The sequence below is a fragment of the Mustela nivalis genome (genome assembly GCF_964662115.1).
Source record: "Mustela nivalis genome assembly, chromosome: 16".
Taxonomy (NCBI): domain Eukaryota; kingdom Metazoa; phylum Chordata; class Mammalia; order Carnivora; family Mustelidae; genus Mustela; species Mustela nivalis.
The window spans coordinates 32,738,954-32,753,755 of record NC_139035.1 but is presented as its reverse complement, the minus strand read 5'-3'; the positions used below and the strand labels follow the sequence as shown (position 1 = coordinate 32,753,755).

Below are 14,802 nucleotides of genomic sequence, written 5' to 3'. Positions count from 1 at the left end.
TCATGTTCGCATCTCTGTCAAAAAACACCATTAGATGTATTTGTGCCAGCCTGTTTCTGGTGTCTCTACTCTGTTCCGCTAAGGAGTGAAACCTATCCCCTCAGCAATATCGCAGGGTCCTGATTCTGTGTCCCAAGCTATAAGGTTGGGTAGACCGATCTTCTCACTGCATTTCCTGTTGGGAAATTGAGGTGTTATGTGCACATTTGAGACTAGCCTTGTCCAGATCTACAAACAAACCTACCTGGGATTGTGGTGGGAACCGCAAGCAATCTGTGAGTTTGGGGAGAATTAACATCTTTATTCTGTTGAGGCTTCTGGTCGACGGACAGTATGGTCTCCTGCTTATGTCAGTCTTAAATTTCTTTCATCCACATTTTGTGGTTTTCAGCAGACAAGTCTTACATAGGTCTTGTTTGATTTATGTCTAAGTAAACCTAGATGTGAATGGTGTCGTAGTTTAGGCAGCTGTGAATGGTATCCAATTTTTTTTTTTTTTAATTTCAAGAACCATGTGTTCGCTGATAGTATATAGAAAGACAGTGGTTTGGGGCGTCTGGGTGGCTCAGTGGATTAAAGCCTCTGCCTTCAGCTCGGGTCATGATCCCAGGGTCCTGGGATCGAGCCCCGCCTCAGGCTCTCTGCTCATGGGGGTGCCTGCTTCCCCCTCTCTCTCTGCCTACTTGTCATCTGTCTGTCAAATAAATAAAATTTAAAAAAAAAAAAAAGAAAAAGAAAGACTGTGGCTTTTGTATGTTGATCTTTTATTCTGTGACCTTGCTGAACCCACTTATTAGAAGATTTGTGCGCATTCCTTGGGGTTGTCACCCAGACCACCCTGTCATCCGCAGCTTGGTATTATCTCTTCTGTTCTAATCTTATCTCTGATTTCCTTCCCCCACCCAGCCCTAGAACAGGCATCCTTCCTTGCTTCGGATCTGGGACACAGCATTCTTCTCTCACTGGTGGCTGTAACGTTTGCAGAATAATTTTTGGAGATGCTCTTTACTGAGCGGAGGAGTTTCCCTCTATTTTTCTGAAAGGATTACTCATGAACGGGTGTTGAGTTTTGTTAAGTGCTTTTTCCGTATCTGTTGATATGTTCTTGTGATTTTCCTTCTTCAGCCTGTTAAATATGTGAGTTATTGATATGGTGACTGTTTTAAAGAATGGATGAGACTTGAATTCTTGGAATAAATCCCACGTCCTTGTGGCATGTGATTTGCTGATGTTTTCTTAGGGACTTTTATGTCTACATTCACGAGACACATCCTTGTGCGGTTTTTGGTTTGCTTCGTTCTATCCTTGTCTGGTTGGGTATCATAGTACCACTATCTTCTAGATATGAACCAGGAAGGGGTCCTTCCTCTTTTATTGTCTGTGAGAGGCTGTGCAGAGTTGGTGTCAGCTCTCTTAAGTGTTTGTGAAATTCTTTTTTTTTTTTTTTTTGAAGATTTTAATTTATTTCAGAGAGAGGGTGAGAAAGAGAGAGAGAGTGCGTGCATGGCGGGGGGCAGGGGCAGAGGGAGAGGGACAAACTCTGAGCTGAGCACAGAGCTGGCCCCAGGCTCAACACCACAACCCGGAGACCACGGCCTGAGCCCAAACCAAGGCAGATGCTCAGCCCACTGAGCCACCTGGGCGCCCCTAAGTATTGGTGAAATCCTTGGCCTGGAAATTTGGGGGGAGGATTTTTTAAATTATGAATTTAATTTTATTTGCTGTTATGGACAGTTTAAGTGATCTATTTTGTCTTGGGTGAGTTGTGGTAGTTTGTGTCTGAGGAGGACTTGGTCCATTTATCTAAGTTCTCAAATTTACATGTATACAGTTGTCCCCGTTATTACCCTTCTGACGTCTTTAGGGTCTGTAGTGATATTGCGGTTTCATTTATGATGTGGAATCTGTGTCTTCTCTTTTTTCTTTATCAGTCAGTAGAGGTTTGTCCATTTCATCTAACTTTTCAAAAATCTGTTTTTGTTTTTGTTTTTAGTTTAATTGATTTCTGCTTTTTGTTATTTTATTCTTGCTTTGAGTGTACTTTGCCTTTTTGTAGATGCTTGAGGTGGGAGCTTAGATAACTAATTTGAGAGTTTCTCTTGTATTAAAACATAGCCACTATTTTGAAAATATTTTCTTCTAGTCTGTGGCTTGTTTTCTCATTCTTTTGATCAATAATTTTTTTCTTTTTAGGGTGCCTGGGTGACCCAGTAGGTTAAGCATCTGACTTTGGCTCAAGTCCTGATTTCCAGGGTCCTGAGATTGAGCCCTGCAGCAGGCTCCCGGCTCAGCAGGGAGTCTGCTTCTCCCTTCCCCCACTCCTGCTCTTATGCTCTTTCTCTCTCAAATAAATAAAATCTTTTATTTTTTTAAATTTTTAATTATTTTTTAAAAGATTTTATTTATTTATTTGACAGACAGAGATCACAAGTAGGCAGAGAGGCAGGCAGAGAGAGGAAGAAGCAGGCTCCCCAGTGAGCAGAGAGCCCAATGCGGAGCTCAATCCCAGGACCCTGAGATCATGACCTGAGTGAAGGCAGAGGCTTTGACCCACTGAGCCACCCAGGTGCCCCAATAAATAAAATATTTTAAAAGAAGAATTTTTCTTTTTTTCAATTTTAGAAATTTGACTAATGAAAGGGCCTATTTAGCCAGAGCAGCTCCATCCTGACCCTGCCTCTCCCCCTTTAGGGAACTTACTTAAAAACAAGTCCCAGAAACCAGTCCCAGGTAACAAAGCACAAAAACAAGGGTGGGTCAGGCCAGATGGAGTTATCCAATCGGTGGTGTCTGTCTCTCTAGCTACCAAAGAGTATGGGCCCTGCCCTTTGGGTGCCAATTCTGACCAAGATGATAGGCGAGTTCAAATATATACTATAGGGTAAATTGTAATTCAATTGGTCACTTATGTGTGACCTAGCAGGACTGTGTAGCTTCCTCTGTGTTACAATCTCATTGGTCACTGTGCGTGGCCAGGCCCAACCACATGGCCTTTGCCCTTAAAAGCTAGTCTGTAAAGAAGAGAGAAGTCACCTCTTTGCAAGGGATGGCCCTGGCCGGTCAGTTTGATTCTTGATGCTTGGCGCGAAATAAAGCTTTGCCTGACCTTCACTTTATATCAGTCTCACTCCTTTGACCATGGACCCAACAGACGAAGATGAGTCTCTATGCATTTCTGGGGGTTTACCCTTTTTTGGGGTTCACACAACATCTGGAATATGTAAGGTTAGTTCGTTTACCAAGTTTGTAAATTTTTCAAGCCATTATTTCCTTGAGCCCTGCCTGCTTTCTCCTCCCTTCCTGCCGTGACACTAGATCTTTTGTTATAGGCCCATAAGTCCACAAGACCTTCCCCCCTCCCTTCCCCCTGCCTTGGCAAATTTTTTTGTTTCTCAGATTGGGTGGTTTTGTTTTCCTTTCTGCTGTGGAGCCTATCCACTTAGCTTTTTATTTTTGTTGCTGTGTTTTCCAGCTATAAACTTTCCATTTGGTGATTCTTTATACCTTTCATTTCTTTGCTGAGACTTTCTCTTTGCCAAGACTTAGTTTTTTTTTTTTTTTTTTTTTTAGGTGTTTCAAGTGTGTTCATAATTGTTTACAGAAGAACTTTTATTGTATCTTCTGTAGAATCTTTAGCGATTTCTCCCACTTGTCGTCCCCATGTTGTCTTTTTCATTCAATTTGAAATATTCTTGGTTCTTGGTATGACAAGTGATTTTCAGTTGAAATCTGGTCATTCTGAGTTTCATAAGACTAGATCTTATTTAAACCTTCTGTCTTATCTGTTTTCCTCTCTCACTGCTCCAGGAGGAGGGAGGTTGAGGCCTCATTAATGCCAGGAGGAGGGAGAAGTCGAGTTTCCCAGCCAGGCTCCACTGCCACCTGCGGTGTGTGTGGGGGTTCCTCATCACTGCTGGGGGAGGGTGGGAGTGCTCACTCCCCTTGAGGCCTCATGGATACTCCCTGATGGATGGATGGTGACAAAACTTCTCACTGTTCACTAGCCTTTTCTGACAGCACCTGGCAGGAGGAGGGAGGGCCACCCTGTTACTGCATGGGGGTGGTGATGGTGGTGGTGGTGGGTAGTCATGGTGATCACGGGCATGGGGGTGGGTGGTTGTGGTGACTGTGGTGGAGGTGGCAGTGAGTGAGGGTGGGTGGGTGGGTGTGGAGGTTGGAAGCCTCAGCTCCCTGTTTGGTCTGCACTGGCACTGGGGAACTGTGATGGCAGAGGTCTTTTTTGGCATGGATAGGGGTGGGGGCCACTGGGTTTGCTGTGGTATTTGGCTGGAGTAGAGCTACTGTCTGAAAGTTTTCTGTCTTATTAGGCTGCCCTTTTCCTCGTTTGGCTAGGGACAGGAGACTTGTCGGTGCTTCTGGGTTGCCTGCTTCTTCCGCTCCAGGTCTGGGATACATGCGGTAGAACGGAACCCAGGGCATTCATGCTATACGGTTCCTCAGGTCCTGAGTCCATGGCCTGTCGGTCTTCTTTCCACGTTCAGACTCTGCTGGTGTTTGTTTCACAGATGATTTTCAGGGTATATATGTATCTGGGTAATAAATAAATACATTTATTTATTCTGAGGTTGTAATAGGGAAAAGTAAGTATATTCCATCTTCTGTCAGTCTGATTTTATACTGATTATTGTTTCCAATCACATTCACCAACAACTGACTAAAAGAATGACAGTATGCATTTCTTTCTTGGAGGAGAGCGCAGAGAATATTAGTGGCATAAAATCATAGGATAGGGATATGGGGTTAAAACAACCTGCTTGGGGCACCTGGGTGGCTCAGTGGTTTAAGCCTCTGCCTTCAGCTCAGGTCATGATTTCAAGGTCCTGGGATCGAGGCCCGCATCGGGCTCTCTGCTCAGTGGAGAGCCTGCCTCTCTGCCTACTTGTGATCTTTGTCAAATAAATAAATAAACTCTTAAAAACAAAACAAAACAGCCTGCTTGACTGTCTCCCTGACTGTATATTGACCACCGTGGTGAGCATGGGTATGATATCTTGGACAGTGACCCTGGACTTGTAGCAGAGAGTGGAGCTTGGAAGCCATGAACTGGATCGCAGAATGGATGAGCCCCACCCAGGCCAATATTTGCGTGCTCCATGCAGACCGTCTGTCTGGGAAGGGTGACATCAGGGCCAGCAGCCCAGGTGCCCCACATCTCACAGAGGAGGAAGAATGGAAACGAGGCTCAGAGACACCAATCAGGGTCTGATGAATGGGGGTTGAGACAGGGAAAGAGGAACTCACATATATTACCAAGAATAAAATGCAACATTTGACTGACACTGTCTGGATTGGGCTCTGGGCACTGCGCTGAGCGGCTTATGCTCATTATCTACTCGTCTCTCCCAAGTACGAATTATAACTTTGTTTTACAGATGAGCAAGCTGAGGCTCAGGAAAGGTAACTTCCTCCACAGATCAGCCGCATCAAGAGGAGGAGTTAGATTTGCAGGAAGTCTGAAGCATCCAGCACTGTCCCACAATGCCGGGAATGCAGGCAGCATGTGGCTGCCACAGTGGATTAACTTGAGGGAAGAGGAGAGAGTAGGTGGAAATTGAAGCAAGATATAGGAGCATTTTTTAAGCAAAGGAGGAAGGGCCTGATGAGGCCTCACTGGGGGTTCCCAGGGCAGGGGAAAGGACACGAAAAAGGGAGAAGGTCCCGCCCCCACTACGTGAGAATATGGGTGCTTGGGTGACCCCATCTGTGGAGGGACCAACTCTTGATTTTGACTCACATCATGATCTCAGGGTTGTGGGGTTGAGCCCCGCCTTGTGCACCAAACTCAGCGAGGGTCTGCTTGTCCATTCCCCACTCCCACGCTCTCTCAAATAAATAATACATTTTTTAAAAAGTGAGAATGTGAGTCTCATCATGATCTCTGATCAAAATCCTGACCAGATTATCTTTCATGTCATTTCAAAAAATCCTAGTAAGACAATCAGGCTTATTCATTCTCTCTTTTCAAAAGATAAATTTACATTTGAAGAAAAACCTGGCTAATTTTTCGACAGAAGCTTTGCAACGTGATGGGTTAAGTCCTACTCAGCTTGTGGCTCCTTAATTTGAAAATGCCATGCTCCTGAATCATGCTGAGTCATTCATTCAGGGCTGGTGAGGTCAATTAGACACCATGTGGGTAGAACAGATGACATCATCCACCTCCTTCAGGAGGGACAGAGGAGAAATAGATTCCAACTGAATTTTGTTCCAAAAGACTGGATAGGACTGAGCAAAGAGGAGCAGTGTGCAAAGAATCAGAGCAGAAGATTCCAGCGAGCTCTTGGATGAAGGAGCAGTATCATCCAAAACATGTCACAGAACACCAGTTTCATGGAGTGATCCGAGGAAAAAAGGGGTTCGCGGTTTGTGTAAAACTCTAGGTTCAACAATTAAATTTCTTTACTGCAGGCCTTCTCAGAGCCTTTAAAACTTTCAGGTGCATTATAAACACCTGAGGGGATGTAGTATGCACTTGTTTACCGAAATCTACCCCCCACTCACCCATTCACACAATCTCTTTTCTATCTTGGAGATTGCTCTGTCCTAGTACCTCACATCTCGCCTTACATTGATTATTTTATTTGTCATCTCTCAAAGCATCCCTTGGAAATACCAATTAGAATTTGTAAGTTCTGGGCCAGGAAGAGACTTATGAGCCAGAACTGAATTCCCTCCTGCAGACTTTATTTAGTTCCTCAAAAATGGGCCTGGAGGTGCCTGAGTGGCTTAGTCCTTAAGTGTCTGTCTTGGGCTCAGCTCATGATCCCAGGGTCCTGAGATCAAGCCCAGATATCGTGCTCCTTCCTCAGCCAGGAGCTGGCTTCTCCCTCTCCCACACCCCTGCTTGTGTTCCTTCTCTCGTCTTCTCTTTGTCAAATAAATAAAATCTTAAAAAGAAAAATGGGCCTGATGTGTGCTCCCAAGGTTACTGAAGAGCTAATATTTTCTATTTAAATCGAAACTTTGATCACAAGTCATTTTCTTAAAACCCCCAAATTTCTATCCCCAACCCTCTCAGCTCCCCGCATGAATCAATGAACTAGTTCATGAGAGGAACGTGCAGCTATTTTATATACTTTTTCAAATCAGTGTTCAGTTATAATCAGATTATAGAGGGCATCCGTTGCCCCCGTCTCCCTCACCCCCGTGCGGTTCACTGGCGACTGGCTCTCAGCAGCTCGGTGTCCCGGCCCCGCGCTGGGTCTCGCGCGCCCTCCGGTCCAGGAAGCTGCTGGCCAGCGCGCGGGCGTGGTCTCTTCTGGAGGCTCTGGAGATCTTCTGGAACTCCTCGAAGGTGGCATCTTTTTCCCGGGAGATCTGCTCCATCCTCTGCTCCTTTTTCCGGATGGCCTCCTTGATGCCAGCGATGTGGCACTTCTCCTCCTTCTCGGCTTTCAGCTTCAGGATGTGATGGTTCTTCTCTCGCAGGACGCTGAGCTCGTGGATGTGCTGCACCTTGTCCCTGATGTCCTTCTGGACGTTGCTCCTGGCCTGCTGCCCCTTCTGCTCCGCCAGCTCCGCCAGCAGCCGCTTGTGCATGCGCGTCTGCTCCTCCGCGGCCTGTGCGCGCCGCCGCACCTGCTGCAGCCGCTCCTCCGGCTTCTGCGACCTGTCCCTCAGCTCCCTCCGGCGCTCGTGCAGCAGGCCCTGCGGGATCTCCTGGGGCCGCTGGGAGCTCTGGACAGCTTCCTCAGGAGCTCCTCAGCCTTGGCCTGGCAGTCCAGCAGGACCTTCCGGGCCTGGTAGTTGACGAGGGAACTGAGGTTGGTCTCCTGGACCTTTTTCTGGGGCTCCGAGGTGGGCAGGTTCTTCCGGTGAGAGCCCTGCTCCAGCTTCTCCTGCAGCTTCGGGCAGTCCTGCTCTCGCAGGCCCTGCACCATCCTCTCCGGCTCCTGCAAGAGCAGCTCTCGGGTCCTCCTCCGGGGCGTAGGCTCTGGCTCTGCCACCTCCCGGGCTCGCTCCGGTTTCTCCCGCAGCGCCCTGCCCGCATGCTCTGCAGACCGGGGAGCACTCCTGGTTTTGCTGTCCCGCCGTCGGACACGCTGCTCCTTTTGCCGCCACTGCTCCTGGCTCTCCTGCAGAAGCAGCTTGCACGCCCTCTCCAAGGTTATCTGCACCTTCTGGTCTGAGCGCTTCAGCTCCTCCCAGGCCACCGCCGCCTGCTGCTGCAGCTCCCGCATCCTCTGGGCCTTCTGGAGCCGGGTCAGCACTAGGGCCACGATCTTCTGGTTCCTGGAGGGCATGACCGCCTCCTCCAGCTTGCTCTTGAGCATCTGGGCGTGCGGGCTCTGAATCTCTTTGCTGGACACTGAAGGCTGGGAGAGTTGGCTGGCTAACGACTCTAGCAGATCACTGCTGTCCTTCTTATGCGCGCACACGTACGCCGACTGCGCCCTGAATTCTTGAGATGGCACGGAAGACTTCTCTGAAGGAGCCGAGGACAGGGACCAGTGACCTGGACCCCTGCACAGCGGCACCGCCCACTGGTCTCCACTCTGTGCCTTCTCCACTCCAAAGATCCCGCTCAGGGGGTTGTATGCTCCCTGGGGTAAGGCGAGGGCTAGTCTCCCTGGGCCGGAGGGCTGTGCTGGTGGGGCTGCCGACGCCAGGCTGGGCTGTGCGCGCCGCCTCCAGAGTGAGGCTTGGGCCCCGGCTCGCCCCAGACGTCCTCTAGGTGCCGGCCTCGGGGCTTGGGCCTCCTGGTGCGGTCTGGGGGCCTCGTGGCCACGTCGGTCAGGCTGCGGCTTTCCCTTGATGAGTGGGAGCACCGGCGCTGGCGAGGCCCCGCGATGGGTGCGCAGCGCGGGTAGGGCCAGGGCGCTGCAACCTCGTTCACCTCGCCGGGGGTCGTGGCCCCCGAGCCCAAGCACCGCTCAGTACCCGCTCTGGGCCCACGCAGCCGCGCAGCCGACATGCGCTTCCCGCGGGTGGCCAGGACGCAGCGCCGGGAGAAGCGGCCCAAGACCTCCATGCTCGTGCCTGGCATGTGAGCTAGGGCCCCGGGCTCGCGGGGCTGGGACCTCCCCCAACCCCACCTACCGCCCTCCGACCCCCCCGGCCCCCGGGGTCCACGCCTGTGACTGCTCTGCTCACTTCACAATGCTGCTCTACGACTGGCTTTCAGGCACCTGTGGCACCTGCTTGGCCAGGGGGAGGGGACTGCAGGAATCAGGGGCCCCAAAAGCTGAGGGGCACTAGGACCTCCCAGTATTTCAGGCAGGGATTGACCTCGCATTTGTATACCTTCAAGTAGCAGGATTTTAAAAGAATCTAGTGAAGGGGTCATTCCAGAACGGAACTGGGGGGGGGGGCGGGGGATGGTCGTGGTGCCCTGTATGCAAAGTGAGCGGAGGCTGGAGCACATTCACACATTTCCCCACCTTTTTGCCGGTTTAAGTGAGCAAGCCCCAGTATGTTTTATTCACCTTTTTTTTTTTTTATAAACTTTAGAACAGGAAAAAGACTAGTCTATTTTTTCCCTAGTGTAGCAATTACTGCCTTTGTCAAAATATGAATGTATGCACACTTCTGAAATAGCACCAGCAAATTACCGCTGAACCCACATCCATTGCTTTTAGTCCCTTTTCTCCAGTTTTGCGAGATTATTTTTCCTTGTTGTTTTAAAAAAAATTCATTTTACTTTTTCAGTGTCCCAAGATTCATTGTTTATGCACCATACACAGTGCTCCATGCAATACGTCCCCTCCATTACACCCACCACCAGGCTCACCCAACCTCCACCCTCCAAAACCCTCAGATTGTTTTTCAGAGTCCACAGTCTCTCATGGTTCATCTCCCGCTCAGATTTACCCCAACTCCCTTCTCCTCTCCATCTCCCTATGTTCTCCGTGTTATTCCTTATGCTCCACAAGTTAGTGAAACCATATAACTAATTTACTCAGCATAATCTCCTCCATTCCTGTCCATGTTGATACAAAAGTTGGGTATTCATCCTTTCTGATGGAGGCATAATACTCCATAGTATATATGGACCATATCTTCTTTATCCATTCATCTGTTGAAGGGCATCTTGGATCTTTCCACAGTTTGGCGATTGTGGCCATTGCTACTATGAACATTGGGGTACAGATGGCCCTTCTTTTTGCTACATCTGTATCTTTGGGGTAAATACCCAGTAGTGCTATTGCAGGTCATAGGGAAGCTTCATTTTTAATTTTTTGAGGAATCTCCACACTATTTTCCAAAGTGGCTGTACCAGCTTGCATTCCCACCAACAGTGTAAGAGTTCCCCTTTCTACACATCCTCTCCAACACTTGGTTGTTTCCTGTCCTATTAATTTTTTCCCTTCAAACTGGTATAAGGTGGTACCTCAATGTGGTTTTGATTTGAATCTCCCTGATAGCTACTGATGAACATTTTTTCTTCTGTCTGTTAGCCATTTGTATGTCTTCTTTGGAGAAGTGTCTGTTCATGTCTTCTGCCCATTTTTTGACATGATTATCTGGTTTTTGGGTGCTGAGTTTGAGGAGTTCATTATAAATCTTGGATATCAGCCCTTTGTCTGTAGTGTCATTTGCAAATATCTTCTCCCATTCCATGGGTTGCCTCTTTGTTTTGTTGACTGTTTCCTTTGCTGTGAAGAAGTTTGATCTTGATGAAGTCCCCAAAGCTCATTTTCACTTTTGTTTCCTTTGCCTTTGGAGACGTGTCTCAAAAGAAGGCGCTGTGGCTGATGTTGAGGTTACTGCCCATGTTCTCCTCTGGATTTTTATGGATTCCTGCCTCACATTGAGGTCTTTTATCCATTTCGAGGTTATCTTTTTGTATGGTGTAAGAGAATGGTTGAGTTTCATTCAAAGCTGTCCAATTTCTCCAGCACCATTTATTGAAGAGACTGTCTTTTTCCGACTCTATATTTTTTCCTGCTCTGTCGAGTTGTGGGTCTATATCTGGACTCTACTCTGTTCCACTGGTCTGTGCGTCTGTTTTTGTGCCAGTACCATAGTGTCTCGGGTATCACAGCTTTGTAATATAGCTTGAAATCATGCAACGTGATGCCCCCACTTTTGTTTTTCTTTTTCAACATTTCCTTAGTGATTTGGGTCTTTTCTGGTTCCATACAAATTTTAGGATTGTTTGTTCCAGCACTTCGAAAAATGCCAGTGGAATTTTGATTGGGGTGCATTTAAAGTTTAGATTGCTCTGGGCAGTATAGACATTTTAACAATGTTCATTCTTTGATTCATGAGCATGGAATGGTCTTCCATCTTTTTGTGTCTTCTTCAGTTTCTTTCATGAATGTTCTGTAGTTCCTCGTGTATAGATCCTTTACCTCATTGGTTAGGTTTATTCCCAGGTATCTTATGGTTCTTGGTGCTAAAGTAAATGGAATGGATTCTCTAATTTCCCTTTCTGTATTTTCATTGTTGGTGTATAAGAAAGCAAATGATTTCTGTGCATTGATTTTTATCCTGCCACATTACTGAATTGCTGTATGAGTTCTAGTACTTTGGGGGTGGAGTCTTTTGGGTTTTCCATGTAAAGTAACATGTCATCTGGGAAGAGAGAGAGCTTATTTTTCCTTGGTGAGTTTCCCTAAGGTCCAGGGAAAAGCACTGGATCTGATCCTGGAAAGGTGAGTCTGAGTGTCTTCAGCCACTCTCCACCTATGTGGTCTCTGGTGTTCTGGAAAAGGGGAATGGAGGAGAGGAGCTGTCCTGAGGGTGAGAGAAAGTTATCCCTAAGGGCTTTGCACTTCAGTGCATTAGTAAATGTTATGTTGATGTCCTCAGTTAAGAATTGTGAGACTTAAATGAATATATGGGTTTACAGAAGTTTCTGCAGATTTCCCAGCTTAAGAAAAGACTAGAATTAGCGTAATTCCTTATTCATCCTATGCTGTGGGTTTGGCTATGCTCCTTTGTCTGGGGTACGGTAGGGAAAAGTTCTGGGCAATATTCTCCAAATATGGTCACTCCTTACAGGAGAGGACCAAGCAGGACCCTGTGAGTTACCAACTTTGCACCAATCCTCCCAGGCAGGCCCGGTAGGAATTGATAACATGTCCTTAAGACAAATCTGAGACCTGGCCATGTACCCACAGTGCAGCCTCAGAGGGACTCATCAGCACATTTGGATGGGAACAGAAGCCCGAGATTTCTGTTGGTGCTACTTATATCATCGCCAGAAAAATGCCTCTGTGGTGTGAATTTTTACTAAGAGGTGACTTAAAAAAAAAATCAAATTCCATCTGAAATGCAATAATTTAAATTAAGAGCTTTTTGGGTATGAACTGAGTCATGCTGACACTCGAGTGTCCTAGCTCTAGTTAAAGCTTTGGAAAACACCTAGGAAACTTTTCTGCCTGGAAATCGGGCTGCAGCCAGTACCAGCAACTTCCTGTCACTGCAGAACAGGGTTATGGGGGACGGAACACAGGCATCCAAGGGCCAGGAGCCCTGCCAGCAACCCGTAGAGTCCCCTTGACTGGATGCTTCACTGCTCAAGTTCTGGCTTCTTCATCCCTGCTGGAGATCATCTGTGGATTTCAGCTCCAAATGTTACTGGAAAAGGGGAGTTCTGTCCAGTAAACACTGCTTTGTTCTGTAAAGCAAAAATGAGTTAATCCATGAAAAATGCTTACAGCAGTGCCTGGCATGTGGTTGCTGCCTGATAAATATTAGAATTATCTTTATGATTATGCCAAGAGGAGTAGGACTGTAGCAGTGTAGGGATGAATGGAAAAACCCAAGTTTGGTGCAAAGCCAGGCCAAGAACCCAAGGAGTCAAATTCCCATTTGTGGGCTCTTGGCCTCTTGCTTCCCCCAGGGGTTCTCAGAATTCCTCCTGGAGCTGGAGATGGCTCCTCCCCACCCCCTCTGTTGCTGATTGAATAAAGGGCACAGTCTTAACTTGATCGTGGCACAAGGTTGGAAGGTCATCTGGAGCCCTTGCCCACCTCGTTGCCAGGAGAAACACATCTGGGGCACAGATGTGACAAGTGGTTAGTGACTTTAACAGAATCCCTAGAAGAGAGAGGCCCAGTTCAGAAGATGAGTTCATCTGGGTTGTCAGTCAGGAGGGTTCCACGCAAGGCACTGTTGGCACGAAAGTTAGGGGCAGCCGGGACCCCACGTGAAGACACCAGGACTGTGGCCACGCCTGGCTTCCATGAGGACCTCCATGTCTGGCTGGGAGCAGAGCTTCCCACTCCAGGATTGCGGCAGCTGCCGTGAGCCCCAGGCCCGGTGGGTGGGCAGCTTTGCAGCCCAGAGGCCTCTGTCCCAGCCCCTCCTCTGCCTCTCTGCCCCCCGGAGCAGCTCACGCTTTACCTGCTCTACAGCCTGGGGCTCTTGGTAACACCTCATTGAGGAGAGCTGGAGTTCTACTTATAGAGAGAGCTGAAAATCTACTGTGTAGACAACAGGGAGGGGCCCAGAAGTGTCTGGAAGCTGAAAGAAGTGACCTGAGTGGGTCTATGTTTTGCAACTCAGCCTGGCAGCAGTGTGGGGGGCAAACTGGGGAGAAGTGAGGATTGGAGAGGGACCAGCAAGGAGATCGGTTCGGTGATCCAGGTGAGCAAAAAGGAAGGTGAATCTGGACAGAGGCTGGGGGCCAGGAGGGGCCAGGTCAGAGGTCGAGGGACCAGGACCTGAGGGTGGATTCCTCCTGGAGAAGCCTGGGCAGGAGTGAATGGTAGTGACCAGCTCCATGGAGCAGCAGTCTTGGAGATGAGGAACAACAGATAAAATACCTGGAAGGGACTGGACTGAGGTGGGGGAGGAGACACATTTCCTCTGAGGGCTGCCAAGGAAGCTAGAGAGCTTGGAGCATAGCAGAAGGGGGCAGGCATTGGATGGAGCCCTGGGGAGTTGATGACCACCCCGCCCCCCAGGGCAGATGAAAGAGATATTTTCTTAATGCTGAGCTGCCAAGCATTCCTCCATACTGCAAACAATCAACTTTCTTTTTATTTGGCAGGAAAATCCCTAATGCATTTCCCTGGATGCCCCAGAATTTGGGCCTTCTGCCAAATAAAGATCTGGGACCCCTGTTTTTCATTTGTTGGAGTTTTGGAAAATATGGCAAACGTGCTCAGACCACACAATTCAGATTACTCTCAGAAATGGGAGTATGCTCTACGTGCTTCCTGGGAAGCTGGCTCTGGCCACTTCAAGTTCTCTCTCAGCACCGCTCCTGGCTCTTAGAGCTACTTTGTGGCTGGTTCCAACTGTCAAGTGTTCTAGAATGCATGCTGGAGTTCAAAAACTGACTGTGAGAGAGTAGACCAAATATGTCAACACTTTTGTATACTGGTTACTTGAGATGCTTTTTTTTTTTTTTTAAGATTTTATTTATCTATTTGACAGAGATCATGAGTAGGCAGAGAGGCAGGCAGAGAGAGAAAGAGGGAAAGCAGGCTCCCCGCTGAGCAGAGAGCCCTATTCGGGGCTCGATTCTAGGACCCTGGGATCATGACCTGAGCCGAAGGCAGAGGCTTTAACCCACTGAGTCACCCAGGCACCCCGAGATGCTATTTTTTTTAAATATTTTATTTATTTATTTGAGAGAAAGAGTGAGAGAGAGCATGAGCAGGCAGAGGGAGAGGGGGAAGCAGACTCCCCGCTGAGCCGGGAGCCCAATGCCAGGCTCCCACCCAGGATCCTGGGATCAACCTGAGCTGAAGGCAGACGCTTCACAAATGGAGCCCCTCAAGCGCCCCGAGATGCTATTTCAAACACAAAAAGGAACTAAAGAAGATACATTATTGGGGTGCCTGGGTGGCTCAGATGGTTAAGCCTCTGCCTTCGGCTCAAGTC

At 48.1% G+C, this 14,802-nt stretch overlaps 1 long non-coding RNA gene and 1 pseudogene across 2 annotated transcripts in view; one reads left to right on the top strand and one right to left on the bottom strand.

Annotated features, from left to right (window-relative positions):
• The window catches only part of LOC309850292, a 190,962-nt gene that overhangs the window by 86,698 nt on the left and 89,462 nt on the right, over positions 1–14,802 (top strand). The window lies entirely within an intron of this gene.
• Positions 7,075–9,068, bottom strand: LOC309850251 (coiled-coil domain-containing protein 185 pseudogene; annotated as a pseudogene). The gene has a single exon. The product of its transcript is annotated as a coiled-coil domain-containing protein 185 pseudogene (transcript).